The sequence below is a fragment of the Phodopus roborovskii genome, unplaced genomic scaffold (genome assembly GCF_943737965.1).
Source record: "Phodopus roborovskii unplaced genomic scaffold, PHOROB, whole genome shotgun sequence".
Classification (NCBI taxonomy): Eukaryota; Metazoa; Chordata; class Mammalia; order Rodentia; family Cricetidae; genus Phodopus; species Phodopus roborovskii.
In genome coordinates, this window is record NW_026126540.1 from 5,711,487 (window position 1) to 5,720,432 (window position 8,946).

Consider the following 8,946-nt stretch of genomic DNA (forward strand, 5'->3'; position numbering starts at 1 on the left):
TTCTGGAATAGGGAGAAACCTGGTGCCAGAGAAGCACCAAGGAATCCACAAGATGACTCCAGCTAAGACCTTTATCGATTGTGGAGAGGGTGACTGAATTTGCCATCTCTTGTAATCAGATTGGTGACTACCCTAATTGTCATCAGAAAGACTTGATCCAGTGACTGATGGAAGCAGGTACAGAGATCCACAGACCAAGCACTGGGCTAAGCTCTGGATATCCTGCTGAAGAGAGGGAGGAAAGATTGTATTAGCAGGGGACTGGGGACATGGGGGAGTGGGATCAAGGTCACCACAAGGAAATCCACAGAAACAACAAACCTGGGCTCATGAGAGCTCACAGACTCTGGACCAGATAGCCAGAGAGCCTGCATTGGACCAACCTAGGTCCTCTACATATTTGTGACATTTGTATAGCTTGGTCTATTTGTGTGACTCCTAGTAGTGTGATCAGGGCCTGTCCCTCACCCTTGATCTGGCTGTTGGGAACCTATTGCCCATACTTGGTTGTATCACTCAGCCTTATTTATTACAAAGGGAGGCATTTGGTCCAATCACAATTTGATATGCCTTGCTTTGTTGACACCATGGGGGACCTGCTGCCCCTTTCTGAACAGAGGGAAGGTACGGGGAGAAAAAGGGAGGAGAGTGTATTTTTGTATAACACATGGGGATCTGTTGCTCATACAGGCAACAACAATGCTTCAGATTTCCTTGAGCTGGAGTTACAGACAGTTGTGAGAAGCCATATGGGTACTAAGAACAAAACTCAATGTTCTCTGGAAGAGCAGCCTGTGCTTTTCACTCCTGAGCCATCCCTGCAGCTTCTGCTTTGATACTTCAATTGCAGGACATGTAGGTCAGAAAACAACACTATTGACTTAATAAATGAATAGATATAATAGTAACAACTAGTGCTTCTTGGGAAAAATGGCTGTATATGTCCCAGTGTTCAAAAGACTGTAGATGATAACTATAGAGATACCAAACTGGATGGGGAAAGCCCACAAAGCCTCAACACAACATAAAGAACTACAGGTCACCCAGGAAGGCTGGGAGCAAGAGACATGGTTTTCCCTATGTCAGAGCACCACTTGGTTATCCAGTGCCAAACAGCCCTGAAACCCACATAAAAGTAATGTTATATGGACTGAACAGGTTACAGTTTAAATTATATATGTGTATGCATATATGTACTCAGTAACAATTAGTGAAAATAGAGACATGCATTTAGAGAAGAGTGAGGAGGGGGTATGTGTGATGGTTTGAAGGAAAGGGAAGAAAGAAGAGTCGTAATTAATTATGTTATTATCTCAAAAACAAATGCTGTGGTCTCAAATGGTTTGTCTATCTTTGTTTCTCTCTATCTTCTAGTTTAGCCCCCTTCCTCTTCTGAGACAGACACAGTCTATTTCTCAAATTACATTTCCAGTTTACTGGTCAGAAATCTGGAAACACCAAGTAGTTCAAGATAGCTGGTGCAAAGGAAGAAAACACACAGCTTTTCTAACATTCTGCCAAGGCAACTGCAACAAAGACCCACAAATATTTGTGATCACTTTAAAAAAGCCAAAGTTTCTCATGTTATACCTCATTAATAAAACTGATGAACAAATCCATTGTTGATATGTCAACACAATGGGAAGGATATTGAAATGTCTGCCATTATCAAGAGTAAAACGAGACAAGTATTTTAAGAGAATTCAATTTTAGGAGTGTTGCTTCATCAAATAGTTCATTCTACTCTCCTGCTTATTTGATTATTTGTCCATTATATTTTTCTTACAATGTCATGGATCTCAAATGCTTCATATGTGCTTGACTTACCTACCATCTCTTTCTATTTTGTATGTTTATCAATGGTGTGCTTAAAGTATATGTTCAGGAAACTTGTACATAAATGTACATAAATGTGGTCAAGATTTTCTGGAACTTTGATTTGATTGAACCTTAGCACACACAACCACCATTGTTTAACATCTCATTGACCCCATCTTGTTAACAGCATTTTAAAATTAAAAGGTCTGTGAACTAATTTATTCACATGTTGTTTACATTATTTCCTTGCCTGGAGAATAGCTTTTAACAATATATGCATAGTATAGAAGTAATTGTATTCATTTTTCAAATGTATACAGTCAAAATAAGTTATAGAGGACCATTATTAAAATTTGTATAGAACAGAATTTTTCAAGGTAAATAAATCACGCCATTGAAAATATATGTTTCATAATGTCATTTCTTGGGCTAAGATATTTCAATATCTATTTTGATCAGTCTTTCTAATAGTTTATGATTTAAAATGATCCTTCATTACTTGCAAAATAATAAGGTACTAAGACTTTTGAATTGTTATATAAATAGAAATATACTTTACTTTCTCTTTTCTTTCCAGCATTACTCATTACACAGTCCTCCAAAATTTGTTCTAGCTCCATAGATGGGAGTTCTAGCTTAAATGTAGAACTCACCATGTCTTAATTTTGTATTCTCTTTATTATAGGCAGAAAGAAATCTCTAGTAATAAAATATAAAGTTTGGTAAAATAATGGACTAGCTCATATTTTATAAAGATTGGGTAGATACTGAAGTGTGCATAATTTGGTGTTTGATTTTGGGGGTGATATCCAGTAATGCGCTAATGAATCAACTTCTACTCCAGAAGCGTAGAGAAGAACCAATAAGGTATTTTTGAATCTTTAAAGCAATTTGTAGGGGCTGACTACCAAGGCCTGAAATCTGTAGAGCTGGCATCCAAGAAAGGCAGATAATAAGCAAGCAGACTAGACCCCTTGAGCATGAATTGAAGTTTGACAACTCCATCATTTATGAACAATTACATGTTACAACTGCACTGCTTTTCAAATACCTTGACTTGCCTATTCATCTATTTTTATTATCATTTTTCATAATAGTGAATCTAGTAATAACTTAAAGGTTTAGCATATGGTTCTGTAATAGCCTACTTAAAAAGTAGAGTAAACCCCTATCTGATACTGCTTGGGTATGGAAATAACCTGAGATTAAGTCCAGGGACCTAAGGTAAAACCAAATACCCAACCAAGTACTGCCCTTAAATAAAATGACTCATAATAACATTGTACCATATTCTTGGGTCAGTTCCTTGCTCAGTCATGATCAGAAAAACTTCCACCTGCAGTAGAGAGAAAAACATACAGAGACCACAGCCAGACAATATTAAGAGAGTGAGAAACCTTGAAATACTGAGGTCTAAATAGAATGTCTCCGTCAAATTCCATCCTTCGGATCTGAGGGAACTCTACAGAAGTGGAGGCAGAGGGAGTGTAAGAGCCAAAGGGAATGGAGGAAATCAAGGAAACAAGGCCATCTAAACAAACAGGATTAAAGCTCATATGAACTCATAGAGATTGAGGCAGCAAGCACAGTACACTCACGGGTCCTTTGGGCATATATTCTAGATTGGGGTTTATATGGGATCCCTGAGAGTGCAAATGAGTGGATCTCTCATGTTTGTGCCCTCTCTTGGGCTCCTTCCCTTCGGTTGGTTCTTGGTCCTATTCCAAAGTATTAATTGTATCTTATTGTATTACATATTGTTTTATTTTATTATTATTATGCCTTAGAGGTCTGCTTGCTTTCTAATGAGAGACAGACAGACAGACAGAGAGAGAGAGAGAGAGAGAGAGAGAGAGAGAGAGAGAGAGAGAGAGAAATGAGTTGGACCTGGGTAGAAGGAGGGGGAAAGGAAGGACCTTGGAGGAGGAGAGGGAGGACAGACCATAGTCAAGATATATTATGTGAAAAAACTAGTCTACTTTCAATATAAGGGGGAAAAGGAGTAAACTCATTGAAATTAAGTTTGGATATAAAGCTTCTACCAAAACATTGTTCTATATATCTGGCATTCTGTATGTGATTATATGTAGATTCTATTGGTGTTAGTCCAGGAGAAAGAGCACTAAAATCCTTGAGGGAGTAGTAGTTTCAGTAGTGAGCAGTGGAGGCAGACACATTTGTACAAGTCTGGGACAAAGACTTGGCTCTGCTGTTAGGACTTCCTTCTCCTTTGCTTTTTTTCCCCCTTGATTTAACCACAGCAAATGCATTAGTTATGAAGTGATACAGTAAAAGTTAAAATGCCAGGATGCTTTTAAAGCTCTAAAGAATTGAAAACAACTAGTACTTAAAATTAGAGAAAGAGAAGCTTCAGGACAATAACCAAAGAAACATCAATTTTGAAAAATAAACACCTTTCTCTTTTTAGTTCCAGTCATGCTAAAATGTATAGGCTTTAACTTTTGGCATAAAGATTTATTCATTTCTGTTTCACTTATTAGCACTTAGAAAATGTGTAAAGAGTTTAAGTGGGAAACTCCAGGACAATATCAGACCAAAAGCATTTCTGATTACAAGTTTATTTAGCCTGGTCAAATTTATAAAGAAATACTTTCATATTATTATTTCTGCTGTGAAACTAAGAAATTCTTTGAAATTAAAATTTCAAAAGTACACTAAGAAATACATTATTTTCTATGAAATACCTTTCTTCTGTGGTTGAAGAAAACTCCAAATGATTGCTAATCTAGCAGGTCATCAAGGTGGATAAAACTAAAGGATGATTTCTAATGTATATTTATATGCAATGTTCTTGTAATGTGAGTTTCAATAAAGCAGTAATAATAATTTTCATATGTTTTTAATGAGGTGGCTTGAAATTTATTTGAAAATATGGATGCCTCCATGATCTATATTCTGGAAAATCATTATACCTGCCATTTATTACCCAAAGAAGAACAATCCTGGTTACGACTGTATCTAAGAATAATGTTTCCAAAGAAAGAAATAACACATCTATAAGTTCAAGAAGCTTTGAAAATACTTTCTATGAATTAAATTAAAACTGATAAGCTTTTGTGGCATGTTATCACTTGCCAGGCAGCATGCTAAGCTATGGTAATAAAAGATAACTGAAACTCAGACAAATCTTTAGAGTTTATAGTCAAAAAAGGAAGAAATAATATATCCAAGCACTGTGCAGTGATATGTGGTTGATCTCCAATAACGCTATGCATAAGATAAAGAGAGCCTTTAAGAAATGTAAGTTGAGATGGGCAACAGAGGATATGTGAACAGTGAAGCAGGTTCCTTACATAACCACCACTGTTCCTTACAGTACAGCACTGAAGGGCCCATGTGTGATAGACAAAAAGTCCTCGTCTTACTTATGAGTAGCTTGTGCCTTGTGTGGCACTTACAATTCTATGATGCACAGACTTGCATCTAATAAATGACAATATTGCTTGTTAAACAGTGACCCCATGCAATAGATTCCTTCACTTTACTGTTTTTTTTTCTAAGCAACAAAACAACACCAATCTGAGATAAAATCCACAATCCAACACTATACTTCAATACATCTACTTTGGGTGGGGCTATTGATAAAATGTGGAAGATGGATGCTATCTGGAGGAAATGAGGATATGAAGCTGCTTTTAAGTCCCTTAAAGTGTTACCTGTTCTATACTTATAAAATTCTATATAGTACATAATAAAATGTCATTCACTTTGATATGTCTGTTGTCCTTGTTCAGCCTTGAGGCCTCAACCTAAACAAAGAACTACAGGCAACTAAGAAATACCGAGAGTGAAGAAACAGTCTTCCCAGGGAAGATCACAGTGATTGGTTATCCAATACTAAAAAGTTAGCCCCAAAAGATAAATATGAGTATTATTATTATACAGACTAAGCAAGCATATTTAGGAATACATATGAATATAACAATGAAAAAAATGCTACAAATTTGAAAGAGATTAAGGCAATGTATATGGCATGATTTGGTGAGAAGAAACCAAAGGGGAAAATTATGGGATTATATTATAATATCAACAGTAAAAAAAAATGTCAAAAAAGTGTTATCAATATTTCCAGAGTAGGAAATAGAATCTGACTGACTGCTTACCCTATGACAAAATATCATTTTTTAGAAGTAACTTACTCGGAATTAACATTATCTGATAACTGAACTGTGAAACAGAAGACAAAACAAAGCTTTACTACAATCTCAATTTTGGCCTCTAGATTTAGAGTTAAGAATTTTCAAGAATAGTGAGTAGTGTAGACCTCCATTGTTTGTTTGTTTTTTTCTGCTGAGTAGTATTCCATTGTGTAAATGTACCACATCTTCTTTATACATTCTTCAGTTGAGGGGCATCTAGGTTGCTTCCAGGTTCTTGCTATTACAAATAATGCTGCTATGAACATATTTGAACATATGTCTTTGTTGCATGGATGTGGATCATTTGGGTATATGCCTAAGAGTGGAACTGACTAGTCCTATGGTAAGCTGATTCCCATTTTCCTGAGGAACAGCCATAGCGATCCCAAAATGGCTGTACAAGTTTGCACTCCCACCATCAGTGGAGGAGTATTCCCCTTTCTCCACATCCTCTCCAGCATAAGCTGTCACTGGTGTTTCTAATTTTAGCCATTCTGACAGGAATAAGATGGTATCTCAGAGCTATTTTGATTTGCATTTTCATGATGTCTAAGGATGTTGAGCACTTTCTTAAGAGTCTTTCAGCCATTTTGGATCCCTCTATTGAGAATTCTCTCTTCAGTTCTGTACCCCACTTTTTAATAGTGTTATTTGGTGGTTTGGTGACTAGTTTCTTGAGTTCTCTGTATATTTTGTAGATCAGCCCTCTGTCAGATGTGAGGTTGGTAAAGATCTTTTTCCAGTCTGTGGGCTGCCTTTTGGTCTTATCGACTGTGTCCTTTGCCTTACAGAAGCTTCTCAGTTTGAGGAGGTCCCATTTATTAATTGTCTATCTCAGTGACTGTGCTACTAGTGTTATGTACTACAAGTGGTCTCCTGTACTTACTTGTTCAAGGGTACCTCCCACATTCTCTTCTAAGATGTTCAGTTGAGGTCTTTCATCCATTTGGACTTAAGTTCTATGGTGATAGACATGCACATGCATGCATTCTACACACCAATATACAGTTGTACCAGCACCATTTGTTGATGATGCTTCCTCTTTCCATTGTATAATTGTAGCTGTTTTATCAAAAATCAGGTGTTCATAGGTGTGTGGGTTAATACCAGGATTTTCAATTTGATTCCAATGGTCTACCTGTCTATTCTTGTGCCAATACCACGCTGTTTTCAGGACTATTGCTCTATAGTAGAGCTTGAAGTTGGGAATGGTGATGCCTGCTTTCAGCAAATTAGCAGGATTTAAGGTTACCTCAAAAAAAATCAGGAGCCATACTATATCCAGATGATAAACAGGCTGAGATAGAAATTAGAGAAACATCACCCTTTACAATAGCTGCAAACAACTTAAAGTATCTTGGGGTAATGCTTACCAAACAATTGAAAGACCTATATAGCAAGAACTTTGTGTCTTTAAAGAAAGAAATTAAAGAAGATACCAGAAAATGGAAAGATTTCCCATGCTCTTGATAGGTAGGATAAACATAGTAAAAATGGCAATTTTGCCAAAAGCAATCTACAGATTCAATGAAATCCCCATCAAAAATCCCAGCACAATTCTTCACTGGCCTTGAAAGGAAAATACTCAATTTTATATGAAAAAAAAAGACCCAAGATAACCAAAACAACTCTGCACATGTATGTCTTCCTTAGGGTCCTCTTTGTTATCTAGGTTTCATGAGGTTGTTGACTGTATGTTTGTTATACTTTGTGTGTAATATCCAGTTGTGAGTAAATACATATCATTTTTGTCTTTCTGGATCTAAGTTACCTTATTCTTTATTTTCTAATTTGGTCATTTGCCTGAAAATTACAAGATGTCTTTTTTGTTGTTGTTGTTTGTTTGTTTTCCTGCCGAGTAGTACTCCATTTTGTAAATGTACCACATTTTCTTTATCCATCCTTTGGTTGAGGGTCACCTAGGTTGTTTCCAAGTTAAGGCTATTACAAATGCTGCTATGAGCATAATAGAGCAAATGTCCTTTTGGTGTGCATATGCATCCTCTGGGTATAAGTTCAAAAGTGGTATTTTTGTGTCTTGTGGTAGATTGATTACCAATTTTCTGAGAAAATCCTATACTGATTTCCAAAGTGGTTGTACAAGTTTGCATTCCAACCAGCAATGGAAGGGTGCTCCCCTTTCTTCACATCCTCTCGAGCACAAACTGTCATTGGTGTTTTTGATTTTAGCTCTTCTGACAAGTGTAAGATGGTATCTCAGAGTTGTTCTGATTTGCATTTCTCTCATGGCTAAGGATGTAGAGCATTTCCTTAAGTGTCTTTTGACTATTTGAGATTTCTCTGTTGAAAATTCCCTTTTTAGATCATTACCCCATCATTTAATTGGTTATTTGGTATTTTGATGTCTACTTTCTTGACCTCTTGGTATATTTTTTGAGATCAGGCTTCTGTCTTATATGGGTTTGGTTAAGATCTTTTCCCATTCTTTAAGCTATTTTTTGTGTTGTTGATCATGCAGTATTAATATTTATGTAGAGTTTTATTTTGTGTCATTAAAGTTTTATTGAAATATTTAGATTGTGCTATTCTCGTGTTAGCTTTCCCTACTATTATGATTTATATGAGGCAATTAACTTTCAAAAAGAAAGATTGATTTTGGGCCACATTTCTCAAGGTTCCAGTCCAAGAGCAGCTGGCACTATTGCTGTGGGCCTCTGGCAAGAGCACCTGATTTTGGTGGGGACTGTGACATCGCCAAACTTTGATATTACAAGCCAAGAGATGAAGGAGAACAATGGGATACCATTATCGCTGGGATACCATCATTCTCTTGAAGGCCAGAGCACCCTTCAGTGAGGCCCACACTCTTTTAGGAAACCTTTTGTCTTTAAAGTTGAACCATGCTCTGAATTTTATTTTGCATACTCTTTATGTTTTAACACATTGAAATTGTTCCAAGAATCCCCTGATTACTTCTGGACTCAGGTAGAGATGGTAGCCCTGTTTT